This window comes from Canis aureus, chromosome 6 (genome assembly GCF_053574225.1).
Source record: "Canis aureus isolate CA01 chromosome 6, VMU_Caureus_v.1.0, whole genome shotgun sequence".
Classification (NCBI taxonomy): domain Eukaryota; kingdom Metazoa; phylum Chordata; class Mammalia; order Carnivora; family Canidae; genus Canis; species Canis aureus.
In genome coordinates this window covers 78308202-78323259 of record NC_135616.1, presented here as the reverse complement: position 1 = coordinate 78323259, position 15058 = coordinate 78308202, and the positions used below count along the sequence as shown (strand labels likewise).

General features: G+C 45.0%; 1 long non-coding RNA gene across 1 annotated transcript in view; it reads left to right on the top strand.

Moving 5' to 3' along the window:
* Positions 1 to 828: 828 nt before the first annotated feature.
* Positions 829 to 15058, top strand: part of LOC144316463 (uncharacterized) — a 30333-nt gene continuing 16103 nt past the window's right edge. The window contains exon 1 of the long non-coding RNA XR_013382439.1: positions 829 to 966. This is a non-coding gene — a long non-coding RNA (uncharacterized LOC144316463). The remainder of the gene's footprint in view (positions 967 to 15058) is intronic.

The window sequence follows — 15058 nt, the reverse complement described above, 5'->3', positions numbered from 1 at the left end:
TTCTTTTTTCTTTTCTTCTCTTTTCTTTTCTTTTCTTTCTCTTTCTTTCCTTCGATTTCATTTATTTATTCATGAGAGACCGACAGAGAGAGAGAGAGGCAGGGACCCAGCCAAAGGCAGACACGCAACCACCCAGCCATCCAGGTGCCCCCGCACCTCGGGTTCTTTTCCCTTAATATTTACCTTTACGTAAGCACTGACGCTCTTTCACATCTTTTTCTTACTGGGTCCCAGATATTGCTCTATAATGTCCTTCTGTCTCTCTCTTTTTTTAAAAAATTTTTTTAAAGGTTTTATTTATTTATTCATGAGAGAGACACACACAGAGAGAGAAGCAGAGACCCAGGCAGAGGGAGAAGCAGGCTCCCTGCAGGGAGCCCGACATGGGACCCGATCCCGGGACTCCAGGATCACACCCTGGGTGGAAGGCGGCACCAAACCGCTGAGCCACCCAGGGATCCCCTTTCTGTCTCTTTTTTAATGAGGGAGACACTGAAAGGCTGACTTCTATTGTGTTCACTCACCATCATAGTGAGCCAGGTGCTGTGTGTCTGTATGTGTGTGTGTGTGTGTGTGTGGAGGGGGGCAGCTCGCAGGGATCCAGACACCAGAAAGAAGCTGTGTCTGTCCTCAGGGAACTGCGAAAGATGGAAAGACAAGGAATAAGTATTAGAAATCCCAGGCAGGGGGTGCTCGGGTGGCTCAGTCCATTAAGCCTCCTGTTCTTGATTTCCGCTCAGGTCACTGATCTTGGGTTGTGAGGTCACGCCCCCTGTACGGCTTTGTGCTGGGTGTGGAGCCTGCTTAAGATTCTCTCTCTCCCTTTCCCTCCGCTCCTACTCTTCTCTAAAAAATTTGAGAAAATTGGAAAAGAAAGAAAGAAAGAAGAAAGAAAGAAAGAAAGAAAGAAAGAAAGAAAGAAAGAAAGAAAGAAAGAAAGAGAAAAGAAATCCAAGGCACAGTGGGGTGAGTGCAGGTGGGGAGCTGGCCAGGTAGGCTGTTCTGGGAGATGTCAGAAATGTGGTGGGGTCTGGAATGCACAGACTCCCTGGGAATGCGGCTGGGCGAGAGAGACCTGGGAGGGAAGGGAACAGCAGCCCGAGCAAATCTGCGGAGGGGGGACAGGGAGCGGATGGTTTGGGAAGCATGTTTTCCTTTCAGAGCTGGTTTCAAGCCTCCTGTTGAGGAACATAGAGGATGGAGCCCCGCCTGATGCTGAGTAAAGGGCGCTGGTGGTGGGGTGACCGTGAACAGGGTGAGGTTTCCCAAGGTCTGGTGAGCATCAAGAGTGGTTTTATTAATGTTTAGGTGGGCGCCTGGGTGCTCGGTGGTTGACTGTCTGCCTTCGGCTCAGGGCATGACCCCGGGGTTCCGGGATCGAGTCCCCATCAGGCTCCCCGCATGGAGCCTGCTTCTCCCTCTGCCTGTGTCTCTGCCTCTCTCTCTCTGGGTCTCTCATGAATAAATAAGTAAAATCTTTAAAAAAATGTTTTGGTAAAGTGTGAGAGGTGAAAGGTAAGGAGATTGTGGCTGCCTGGGCTCTGGGTGGGGGACTGAGGTTGCAAAGGGCACCCAGGGGACGGCTAGGGTGCTGCTCCCCCTGGGTTGTGGCCGAGTGGGGTGATGATAAAGGGATGAGACAGGGAGAAAGGGAAGAGGGACTTGTGTTTTCATTGCCTCTGGGCTTCCTGTTCCCTGGAAACTACTTTCTCATAGAATTGCTATCAGAGAATGTGTCCAGGTTCTAAAGTGAACTCCTAAAGTCCATGTAATCCACGGTGTTTCCCATCGCATCATAGCACATAAAGCCCGTTAATCCACAGCGTGTCAGAGCATACCACAGTACAATTGGTATGAATTACCAAGATCGTGTCTCAGAATTTAATGTCTGTGGGAAAATTCATTGCAAATTCCGAGTAATGGGCTAGGACCATTATGGTCAGCTGGGGACTGTCTGCTGTGAAACAGTTACACGGTGTGCCCAGGGAATGTTTACCTGGGGAACACCTGTTCTGTTGCAAATGGCCAGGTATCATTTGAGTTGGCAAATGAGAAAGGAAATTTCTTTCTAGTAGCTTATGTTCTATGCTTTTTATGGTTTAGAATTTAAAAGACAAAGCAAATATTGTTCTTCTGTTACGTTGGCAGATAGTAAATTGTTACCCTTATAACTGAAGAGAGAATATACTTCATTGTCAGCATCTGTTTCAGTGGCAGTTGCTTATCGTCGGCCCTTTTAAACTGGTCCTGGGATGGTTTTTCCGTCCTGGGATTTTTTAGAATCAATGAGTAGTACAGCTCTGAGAGGTCACTCTTAGACATTTGTCTGGATAGGAACTGCAAAGAGCTCCATCATGGAGTATCTTAAAAAGTGAGTCCTTGGGACACCCGGGTGGCTCAGTGGTTGAGCATCTGCCTTCGACTCAGGGTATGATCCTGGAGTCGCAGGATCGAGTCCCACATGGGGCTCCCTGCATGGAGCCTGCTTCTCCCTCTGCCTGTGTCTCTGCCTCTCTCTGTCTCTCTGTCTTGAATAAATAAATAAATCTTTTTTTTTTAAAAAAGGCGAGTCCTTTTGAATAGATACAGCAAGTTATTTCTTACATTATCATCACCTTTGTGGTTGTCATTATAACCAGCAGTAACATTGAGCCCAACATTTATGAAATGCTTACTGTATGCCCAGGACACCGTCTGAGAACCTCTACCTTAGGGTACCTATTACCATTTTGTAGCAAAAACTAGTTTCTGCCAAACAATGCCTGAGAGAACCGCATTAGCCATCATCTAAGATTCTTTTTGTTTTGTCAGTCAACAAATGTGGACCAAATTCTGTGCCAGACACTGCGTAATCAGTTCTGATTAAAATCAATCCCTGGAGGCCCCTGGGTGGCTCAGTCAGTTAAGCTTCTACCTTGGGCTCAGGTCATGATCCCAGGGTCCTGGGATTGAGCCCCACATCTGAGCAGGGAGCCTGCTTCTCCCTCTCCCTCTGCTGCTCCCCCTGCTCGTGCTCTCTCACACGCGCGCGCTGTCAAATAAATACAATCTTTAAAAAAAAATAAAATAAAATGAATCCCTGTTGTCCTAGACCTTAACATTGAAAAGGTACATAATTAAGCTAATAATTTAGTGAATCATTCCAGGTACCCAAAGGGCTGTACAGGGGTCGTGCAGAGTACAGCTGCATATGGTAAGGGATTTGTTCTGAGGGGAGAGCGGGCAAGGAAGGTTCTTCCAGACATGATGGACAAGGCAGGAGTTAGCCAGGTGAAAAGACGGAGCATGAGCTCCCTGAGGGAGTAGAGTGTATAGAGGTTGAGGGGTGGGTGAGAGCATGATGTTTGAAGAACTGAGAGGGGACAGATACAGTTGGAGGTGAGAAGTTACTGAGAAGCTGCTGGAGGTGATAGGAGGCTGGAGAGATGATAAACGTCAGACTCCCTGAAGGAGCTGGATCTCAGTACTGAGGGCGTGGGGAAACCATTGCAAATTTTGGAGCCAGGAATAATCAGATCTGCATTGTCTGATCAGATTTGTATTGTAAAGATTGTCACTTTGGCAGTGGAGAATGGACTGGAGGGGTCAAGAATAAAGGGGTAGATGTGTCCAGGTGAGATATAAGGGGGTCTGGACTAGGGTGGTGACACTGGGATCAAAAGGAGCTAAGATTCACTACATACCGTGTTACACCAATTCTGAAATGTGTATGTGCATACAGGTCATATTTCATCTCTGAAATTGTGATAAGGTTTAGATTTGGTGAAATTTCTCTTCTTAGAGGTACACAAGACAAGGGTACATCCAATAATCAATGGCTTCCCACGTTGGATGAAATATGGTGTGCAGGAGATAAAACCTGCTGGGTTTGGTGGTGTCATGGAGCTCAAGGGGCCAGGGGTGTGAGCAGCCAGTTGAAAGGTGGGGTTGCAATTCCAGGAGAAAGGGCTTTAGGGGAATGGTTTTATTCTTCAGATTGTCTTTTTTTTTTTTAATTTGGCAAAATCCAAATGAGAAAAGCCATTGGTTAATATATACCAGGAGTCGAGTTCACGATTTTAAAGACTATGAAGTAGGAGGATGTCTAGGTTTTAATTGTCAATACTAATTCTTGATATTAAATTGCTTTTGTTAATATTATTAAATGCTGTTTTACTAATTGCTAATATTAAATCGGTTTCGTGTCTAGACCTACCATTTCCCAACTTGATTTCTCTTGATCTCCCTTTAAGGCAGTTTATTTACATTTCCTGCTGTAGTTAGTTAGCATTCCTTTCTATCAGTTTTGCTATCTGTCTCTTGAGGACAAGATAATTTGTACATGACAGACCACGTCGTGTACACCAAATATTTGTTGTGTTGGTGTCTTTATGGCTCAGTTGTTCTGGAATGTCCTTTCACTGCCTCTTAGCAAAGCAACCACATTCAGTATAATATTTGTAAGGAATAAGGACTCATAGCAGGTAAACCTTGAGCAGATTTAGCTGTCTTCCAGTTTCTCCAGCTTGGAGGACGTTTTTAGCTGAAAAACAACTGCAGGTAATAGGTGTTAGTAACCTGACTAGGGAGTTTAGAAATTCTGGAGGCCCTGTCCTCGACTTGCCTATGGCAAAATTTTAAACATTGATGGCTAATGTCTTCTCTGCCTTGTACATGGACCTGATTGTACAGCATTAGACCGTACCTCTGACCAAACAGTTTTAATTTAATGGTTAGAAATTAAATGTCTAATATTGTTGTTTTGAAGATGATCATGTGTATTCACTTTTTTTTTAATCTATTTTTTTTAAATGCATGTGGCATTTTGGACAATTTCCAAGTGCTTTCCTTAGCTATGGGACTGGCCTTACAGTAGACCTTGGAGGTTAATCTATAACCACTGTGGACATCTGTGAAAGGACATTCTTCTGATCTGTGGCTCCCGTTTGGGGAGACTCATCGGATGAGTCTCTTACATTGTTATTTACTTGTGGGGACTGGAACTTTGGAACTACAGCTGCATGTTGCCTGGTCTTATCCTGCTCAGGGGGGCAAAGCAATCTATCTCAGGGGGGCAAAGCAATCTATGGGAAAGGGTAGAGCAAGGGGAGCTATACTTGGAGGTCCATCTGAGTGAACAGAGTTCATTTGTCTCACTTGGCTGCAAATAGAGTGAGTGGTGTCTGACTTTGCTAATTCAGGGCATGGTTCAGGCTCTCTGGCTATTGGAGGAGTGGGGCAGAGGGAGAGGAAGAGAATCTCAAGCTCCACCGTGGAGCTTGACGTGCAGCTCGATCTCACAACCCTGAGATCATGATCTGAGCCGAAGTCAAGAGTAGGACGCTGAACCAACTGAGCCACCCGGCTGCCCTGAGAGACCAGGGACATTACAGAGTAAAGCAGTATGAACTGCTGAGAGTGGTCAAAGCAGGCAACACGCCTCCTCTGATATGGCTCTTTGGCCCATGTCTATTGATAATAATTCAGCAAATCCTGTCTTTGTTCAGATGCACACCACTATGTGTTCTTAAGGGGAATAACCAAGATTAATTTATTTAGAACACAAGGAGTCATTTTATAAGTCAGATGATAATGTTTATTTCTTGAAACCCTGCAAAGGCTGATCAGATCAGTCCCTAGATGCTAGATGCAGGGGGGGGTGCGGGGCGGGGGGGATTACACGTCACATTGCATGTCACTCTTTTTATCTATAGCTTTAAAACAGAATATTATTGTGCTGGCAATTTCATACACTGTGATAGGCAGAGTGCCTAGGGAATAAGCCTTCCTGTGATTTCTACTCCGGCACTTGCTTTTAGGATCTAGGAGAATGGGAGCTTTTGGCCTCTGATACATTATCAAGCTTTCTGAGTGTGCTCATTAATAATAAACATCTTGGGCTTTTATAGGATAATTTAAAAATATATAAGTACTTGAACACTGAATCTTTATCTTGGCTGTTTCTTGAGAATATTTATCTCATTGTTGGTGATTCATGTTTATTATTAACTAAGTAATAAAAAATTAAAAGCATTTTATAAAAATGAATAAATTATTTTTAATGAATGTATAAAAGGGATTGATGCTTGCAGTAGACAAAGAATTATGGCTTGATATGGTGTACAGGTGGGAAAAAACGGCCCCAGGATGAAAGGAGAGAGGCTGCCAGGGGTTCTGCTCTAGTTTCTTGGTGACATTACCAAGATGATCCTCCCCTTGACACTGGTCTAGCCTCTGGTTCCGTCAATTGCAAAACAGCCGTGGAGCAACTCTGGTGGCTACGTAAAGCATTTGCTAGTTCAGGGAGGCAGATCCAAGAACCTTCACAAGGGACGCCGGGCGTGACCCCGGGGTCCTGGAGAGGGGCGAGTGTATGCACTCTGCCACAAATACGGTACCTTGAGTGCGTAGACAAGGAGGCCCTGCAGGTACATATAGCCTCTCATGCTTAGTGTGGTGGACAGGCTCAGATTTTGTGCTAAGAAGCCCTTTCCCATGCACGGGCCCAGCTCCCATCAGGTGACACACAGAGCTCAGGCTGCGTTTCAGCTCCTACTTTCCTCCTGCCCAACTTACTTTGCAGCTTTAGAGATGGTTTTGAGCAGGGGGAGGGACAGAAAAGGAGGGAGAAAGAGAGTCCCAGGCAGACTCTGCACTGAGCACTCAGGCTGATGCTGGCTCGCTCCCCGTGACCCTGAGGTCATGACCTGAGCTGACACCAAGAGCCAGATGCCCACATGACAAAGCCACCCAGGTGCCCCTGGAATCACGTCCTTGATATTAAAGGTATGCAAAGTTGTTTTATTTTATTTTTTTAAAGCATAGTCTTTTTTTTTTTAAGATTTTATTTATTTATTTATTTATGAGAGACACAGAGAGAGAGAGAGAGAGAGAGAGGCAGAGACACAGACAGAGGGGAGAAGCAGGCTCCATGCAGGGAGCCGGACGTGGGACTCAATCCCAGGTCTCCAGGATCAGGCCCTGGGCTGAAGGTGGCACTAAACCACTGAGCTACCCAGGGATCCCCCCTGTAAAGTTGTTTTAAAGCAGACACCAGCGTGGTTTAATGCAGGTCCCTTGCTGCTAGGATTAAACCTACATTTCTTAACTTGATGATATGCAAGTACCTTTTTTCTTTGGTCTTCTGTTCTTAGGGTTTTCCTCAGCTAGTCCTTCCTGGGGTGCATGCCACCCTCTCACCAAAATGCGCAACCTGAGGTTCTCTACACCCTGTGGTTTATGTTCAAACAGTGAAAAGTGTATCAATACCATGCCATGCCTTCCTTTTTTTTTTTTTTTTTAAGATTTTCTTCATTTTGAGAGAAACAGATAGACAAACAGAGAAAGCACAAGCAGGGATGAGGCACAGGGAGAGGGAGAAGCAGACTCCCTGCTGAGCTGGGAGCCTGACGTGGGGCTCGACCCCAGGACTCTGAGATCATGACCCGAGCCAAAGGCCGACGCTTAACCATCTGAGCCACCCAGGCGCCCCTCCATGCCCTCCTTTCTGAATGGCCCAGTGCCAGTACTACTTTCTCTCCAAAACGTCTTATGCCTTCAACCCGCTGTGATTTCCCTCCTCTGCATTCAGGTATTTTATGGTGTGTATAATATATTAAAATTATTTATATTTCTTTTTTTTAATGCTCAATGAGGATAATGATTTTTTTCTTGCCCACTTTCTATTTCCCACAGTGCCATGTTCTTTAAATATCATAGAATTCAATGTGCTAAGAAAAAGTATCCTTCAAGGGGTGGGGGGCATCTTCTCTTTGCCTGCAATGTCCCAAGCCACTAGCTTCCTCCAGAAAAGCAAATTCTTACTCAGCTTTTTCTGTTCTCATATTTTCCCAAATATGAAGCCCACAATATCAGCCAGCTTTGCCTATGTTTTGCTGCCATAACAATTCCAAAAATCCTAATGGCTTACAAGAACAAAAAAATTTTAGGGCATCTAATTCAGAATTCTATTTGAATCTGTGTCTTCTGAATTGCAATCCTAATTGCCCAAGTAAATGTTGGTTTGCTTTAAAAAAAAAAAAAAGAAAGAAAGAAAAGGCTTATTTTTTCCTCATATTATGTGCATGTTTTCTTCTATTTGCTCCACGTAACTTCTTCATTTGGGAAATTTAATTGAAGGACAGAGGGCCTTAACTTTCCTGAACAAACTTCAAGAGACGTAGCTGCCGCTGCAAGTAATAACTCACTTGCTTTTTCACGCATTCATTTAATAACCGTTTATGGAACATTCCACCGTAAGTCAATCATTGTGCTAGGTGCTAGGAATTCAAACATGGGTAAGGTACAGTGCCTTCCTTCAAGGAGCTCAGAGTCTAGAGGAAGGAAAGGACAAAGAAATGAATAGTGATGGTATATGAGTAAGGTTTTGGCTTGGTGGTGAGCAACAGAGGCACATACGAGTGATTTAAGGCAAGTTGAATTCTTTTTCTTGGGTAGTCTTGGCTGGTAGAGCAACGTGACTCCGTGACATCCTCACGACCCAGGCTTCTCCAAATTCCCTGCTCTGCATGCCTAGGTGTGGCCTCTATCCTCGTGCTGCAAGATGGGCCTGGGGTTGCAGCAGGATGAAGGAAGGGACAAAACAGAAGGGAGAAGAGTGTTGTTTGATTTTGTTTTCGGGTTTCTGTTTATATTCCATTGGCCAGAGGGTAAGCACATAGCCACGACTCATGGGAATATGGGGAGGGAAGGGGCATATCTTTTTCATACACTTTTATATATAAAAATAAAATTTGGTAGCAAACCTTTTTGTCCATAAGACAAACCTATTGTTAAGCGTTAGCAAGTTCCTCATTTTCTAGCAAAGAAAACTTGAAACAGAGAACAGCTGCCCAGTTACTGAATGGTCAACTTAAAATGAGAAATACTAGTATTTTTCATTACACCATGTCATTTCTCTGTTTTTTAAAACATATTTTATTTAAATTCAATTTGCCAACATATAGTATAACCCCCAGTGCTCATCCCATCACGTGCCCTCCTCAGTGCCCGTCACCCAGTCACCCCATCCTCCCACCCACCTCCCCGTCCGCAGCCCTTTGTTTCCCAGGGTTAGGAGTCTCTCATGGTTTGTCTCCCTCTTTAATTTTTCCCACCTTTCCCTTATGGTCCCTTTCACTATTTCCTATATTCCACATATGAGTGAGACCATGTGATGATTGTCCTTCTCTGACTGACTTATTTCACTCAGCAGAATACCATCCAGGTCCATCCACATCAACGTAAATGGTGGGTAGTCATCCTCTCTGAAGGCTGAGGAATATTCCGCTGTATATACAGACCACATCTTGATCCATTCATCTGTGGAAGGACATCGTGGCTCCTCCCACAGTTTGGCTGTTGTGGACATTGCTGCTGTGAACACTGGGGAGCAGGCATTTCACTGCATCTGCCTCTTTGGGGTAAATACCCAGTAATGCAATTGCTGGGTCATGGGATAGCTCTATTTTTAACTTCATAAGAACCTCCACACTGTTTTCCAGAGTGGCTGCACCACCTTCCTCGGCCCATTTTTAAATTAACATCTTAGTTTTCTTTCTTTTTGTTTTTAAAACCATCTTAACCATTTTTTTAAAAAAAGATTTTATTTATTTATTCATGAGAGACAGAGAGAGAGAGGGGCAGAGACACAGGCAGAGGGAGAAGCAGGCTCCATGCATGGAGCCTGACATGGGACTCGATCCCCGGTCCCCAGGATCACGCACACCCTGGGCTGAAGGTGGCGCTAAACCACTGAGCCATCTTAACCATTTTTAAGTGTACAATTTTAGTGGCATTTAATTTGTTCACATTGTTGCATTTCTTTTCCTTTTAATCAACTGGTAAAATTGCTTTATATATAAAGCACTCTAAAAAATATTTGGCTCAGTCGGCGAAGCATTCAGCTCTTGGTTTCAGCTCAGGTCGGGGGCTGTGAGATGGAGCTCCGCTCAGGGGGGGTCTGCTTGAGATTCTCTCCCCTAATTCTCTCAGTCCCTCCTTCTAACTGCTCTCTCTTTCTCTTAAAAAAAAAAAAAAGAGAGAGAGAGAGAAAATTATGGTATGTATTTTCCTGGTCTTTCTTTTTGGCACCTGGAAGTTGAAAACTTTTATTGTATTCAGTTAATTTCCTTTGTGATTCTTAGATTTAGAAAGGATTCCCCACTTGAGATTAGGTAAATTTTCATGCACTTTTTTTCTCTAAAATTTTTGTTTCATTTTAAAATTTCCTTTTATTTTTAAATTTCACTATTCAAATGATTTATTTTGGCGTGCAGTGAGAGTCTAAGTAGATTTCTTTCTTGGCATAGAGTAGGTGCCCACTCGGTCCTGTGCAAGAACAAATGGGTTAGAGAAGGATGCATTTCCCAATGAGGGCATTTTGGACATTTGTAGGGGCATTTTTTGGTTCTCCTGATGATGGGGGCAGGGACTGCTGGCATTTGGTGGGCAGGGTATGAGGATACTACACATATTGGCCTTTGTGGGACAGTTTCAGAGTCTACTGTCCTTTTGAACATCCCACTGGATTGAACACATTATAAGTATAAACCAATAGTACTTTAGTATGTAATAATACTGAAAAGTCTCACAAAATTATGACAATGGCCAGTAATATAATATCGTTTTATTATGCAGAGGGATGGTTACGTGAAATAAAGACATTTTCTTCTTTCCACCCTCAGCTTTATTGAGGTATAATTGACAAATACAATCATAAGATAGTTATTTATTTATTTATTTATTTATTTATTTATTTATTTATTTATTTATTTATTTATTTTGAAGATTTTATTTATCCATGAGAGATGCAGAGAGAGGCAGAGACACAGGCAGAGGGAGAAGCAGGCTCCCCACGGGGAACCCGATGCGGGACTCGATCCCGGGACCCCAGGATCATGCCCTGAGCCAAAGACAGATGCCCAACCACTAAGCCCCCCAGGTGGCCCCAATCGTAAGATATTTAAAGTGTACAGTGTGGCGATTTGATATACATGTACATTGTGAAAACATCCCCCCTCGAGTCAATGAACACACTCATCACCCCACAAATTTACTTTTTTGTGTGAATAAAGACACTTTCTCAGTATCGTTGAATAATACAATGTGCGCATCCTGCTTGTTCAATGCAGTCTAGCGTTTCTAACTGCATCATTAGTTGTGAGAGTTTCTTTCTTTCTAAAAGATTTTCTTTCTTTATTTGACAGACAGAGAGAGAGAGAGAGCACAAGCAGGGGGAGAGGCAGGCAGAGGAAGAGGGAGAAGCAGGTTCCCCGATGAGCAGGGATCCTGACTCGGGGTGCCATCCCAGGACCCCACGATCACGCCCCGAGCCAAAGGCAGACACTTAACCCGCTGAGCCATTGTATTAGACTTTATTAATAACTTGTTTTAAAGTATTTCATTTTGGGCAGCCCAGGTGGCTCAGCAGTTTAGCACTGCTTTTGGCCCGGGGTGTGGTCCTGGAGACCCTGGATCGAGTCCCACGTCAGGCTCCCTGCATGGAGCCTGCTTCTCTCTCTGCCTGTGTCTGTTTCTCTCTCTCTCTCTGTGTCTCTCATGAATAAATAAATACAATCTTTAAAAAAATAAACTAAACTATTTCACTTTATTGCCATGCTGTATGTTACATTTCCAGGGGGAGGGGCATTGTCCAATGGTAAGAAACCTATATTGTGAAAAATTTCATAATGAAATTATGAATATCGAAGTTTCTTCTCCTTCTCCTTCTCCTTCTCCTTCTCCTTCTCCTTCTCCTTCTCCTTCTCCTTCTCCTTCTCCTTCTCCTTCTCCTTCTCCTTCTCCTTCTCCTTCTCCTTCTCCTTCTCCTTCTCCTTCTCCTCCTCCTCCTCCTCCTCCTCCTCCTCCTCCTCCTCCTCCTCCTCCTCCTCCTCCTCCTCCTCCTTCTTCTTCTTCTTCTTCTTCTTCTTCTTCTTCTTCTTCTTCTTCTTTATAATTTCAGTGTTTCCCTGATATAGTGCCTGGGCGTCTCTCACACCACCTTTCTGCGGGCTCTCACATCCATCTTCCCTTTTCCATGCCACTCTCCACGCGGAGGATCCCTAAGCTCTAACCACTGCATGTAAGCCTTGATATGTGGTGGGATTTCACGAAAGGACACATGCCTGCTACGATGCCTCGTCACTTCCTTGCCTCGTGTCATAACAGAAGTGATCACTTGGGTCCTGCACCTATAAACTAGGTCCTATTCATTTGCGAGAAGATCGTTACCAACTCCTTTTTCCTACTTGGGTGGTTTGAGATTTGTCTTGGCAGGTTTTTTCTCCTCTATTTGAGACCATCTCTCTCTTCCTCTTAGCATATACAGATTTAAGTTTGTCTGTTACCATGTGTTCAAACACTAGATTTTATTCTAGTGTCACCTTATCTCTGCGTCTTCACCATCCTGTGTCTTGTATCAATTGGCTTCTTATGCTTTCTCGCTCTTTTTTTCCCCCCAGGTAAACTCTATGCCCAACGTGGGGCTTGAACTCACAACCTTGAGATCAAGAGTCAGATGCTCAACCAACGGAGCCAGCCAGGTGCTGGCTTATATTCTCTTACATACAAACTTACTCGGTTTAAGTAGGGGCAAGCATCGGAATCATTGTATCTTCTCATGTAGTTATGCAGCTCTGCATTTTAATACTAAAATATATTTTATTTTGTTCTAAGTGCTTTAGGGTACTATTAGAACAGTGTATATTTTTCTGAAATTATGTGTATAGGTTGGCTATTTTATCCATGAGTTACATTGGAAGATGATACAGAGACCTAAAAATCTTTGTTTTCTTAAGAGATTTGGTTTGAAATGGTTGGGATCACTAGGGAAATGACAAACAGAGATTTTTTTTTTTGGTAACTGCATAGGTTGCTTGTCCGTAATTAAAAAGAAGGAAAGTCATAGCTATCACTTTTGTGGCACTTACTACGTACCAGGCACTGCTTTGTTTTATGTGCATTAACGCACATCTCGTAACAACCCTATGCAGTGGGTGCTATTATTATCCACATTATACAGAGAAGAAAATTGAGGCACAGAGAAATTAAGTGACTTGCCCAAGGTCACAGCTGGTAAGTGTCAGAGATAAGATGTATTGAGGGATTATTATTGATCACAGTATGATCAAGCAACTTGCTCAAAATTACACACTTCGGCAGATCCTGGATTCAAACTCAGGCTCTTAGCCCCAGAGGTTATATTCTCAATTACCACACTGCTTGGTCTCTGGCCAAGCTCTACTTTATGTTTTCTGTTGTTGTTTTTTTTAAGATTTTATGTATTTTTTGTTTGTTTATTTAAGATGTTATGTATTTATTCATGAGAGACACACAGAGAGAGGCAGAGATGCAGAGGCTCCCACAGGGATCATGATGCGGGACTCGATCCCAGGACCCTGGGGTCATGACTTGATGAGCCAAAGGCAAATGCTCAACTGCTGAGCCACCCAGGCATCCCAATTTTATATATTTAAAAGAGAGGGAAAAGAGAGAGAGAGAGAGCCCAAGCAGGAGAGGGGCAGAGGGAGACACAGAGAGAGAATCTCAAGCTGCCTTTACACTGAGCACAGAGCCCGATGCAGGGATCGATCTCACGACCCTGACATCATGACCTGAGCTGCAGTCAAGAGTCAGACACTTCGCTGACTGACCCCCCAGGAGCCACATCTGCTTTCTAGCTTATTGCCATCAAGCTACACTAACTTTGCAAATAAACAAAATTCTCTGGATAGACAACCAAAGAGGTGTCTTTTAGAGAGATCATATTATGTCATAAGAAATCTTTGATTTCTTCTTTTTTAACTATTGTCACCATTGAGCTATTTTTGGAGTTTCTAGACTGCCTGGGAACTTACAATAGTATAAAAACTGTAGCAGCAGCTTGAAAGGTCTTGTAGTAAGTTTTGAAATTTTGCAGCGAAGTTCAGAGAGAGAGAGTAAGGAAGCGGTCGGACATGGGTTCCCCCAGTAACGGGACACCTGGGGACCTGGACCGTGGTCCCTTTGCCGCCGTTCTTCTTTCAGGCTGGCGGTTACAAGCAGGTGGCTCGGAGCAATAGCAGAGATGGTGATAAGCGAGGAGGAAGGGCACGTTGCCATCGACGGCCAAGTTCTTTTCCGTCATCATCGGTGAAACCCAATATTGGGAGGCCCATGACGTTGACCTTCAGGTATGTCCCTGACATGGCAAAAGGGATACTTTGGCGTTTTGCTTCGAATTTTGAGCTTAGGAAACTTCCTCCCACATCTTCCTTCCGCTCCATTTTTGAAGCCACCTGGAGGGGGATCCTTTGCCTCTCGTCCTCTTGTCCAGGGCATTTGTGCATTTGTGAGCCTGGGTTTAGTCAGGTGCCCTGTGACGCCGGGCGTCCTTCTCAGGCCTCCAGTGGCACCTGCGCCTCCCCCGAGCCCTAGGCTGGTGCCCTTCCCCTGACACCACGTTCTGCACTGCCCTCCCCCGATGGCCCAGTAACAGAGCTTCAGGTGAGAAGTGCCTCAGTTTCCCTTCCTTCCACTTGCAAACATGTGTTTTCATCTATTCATCCCTCTAGGCTTCCCCTCCTGTTGCTGAGAGAGCAGTGGCCCTGGACCCTTCCATGACACATGACTCCCCCCTGCAGGCTGTCAGTTGGCTTTTGCTGTGGCTCAGCTCCAGGTGGCGGGTCTGGTCGGGTCTGTGCCACTGGCCTCGCTGGGGTCCCAGGCTGATGGGCACCTGCTGCCAGGGCCCCAGTGTTCTCACGGTGGAGGGCAGATGTGCCAAGGGAGCAGTCCCTCCACGTCCCTCCAGGCCCCTCCAGGTCCCTCCATGTCCCTCCACATCCCTCCAGGTCCCTCCAGGCCCCTCCACATCCCTCCACATCTCTCCAAGCCCCTCCACGTCCCTCCACGTCCCTCCAGGCCCCTCCAGGTCCCTCCAGGCCCCTCCACATCCCTCCACATCTCTCCAGGCCCCTCCACATCCCTCCACATCCCTCCAGGCCCCTCCAGGCCCATCCACATCCCTCCACATCCCTCCAGGTCCCTCCATGTCCCTCCACATCCCTCCATGTCCCTCCAGGCCCCTCCACATCCCTCC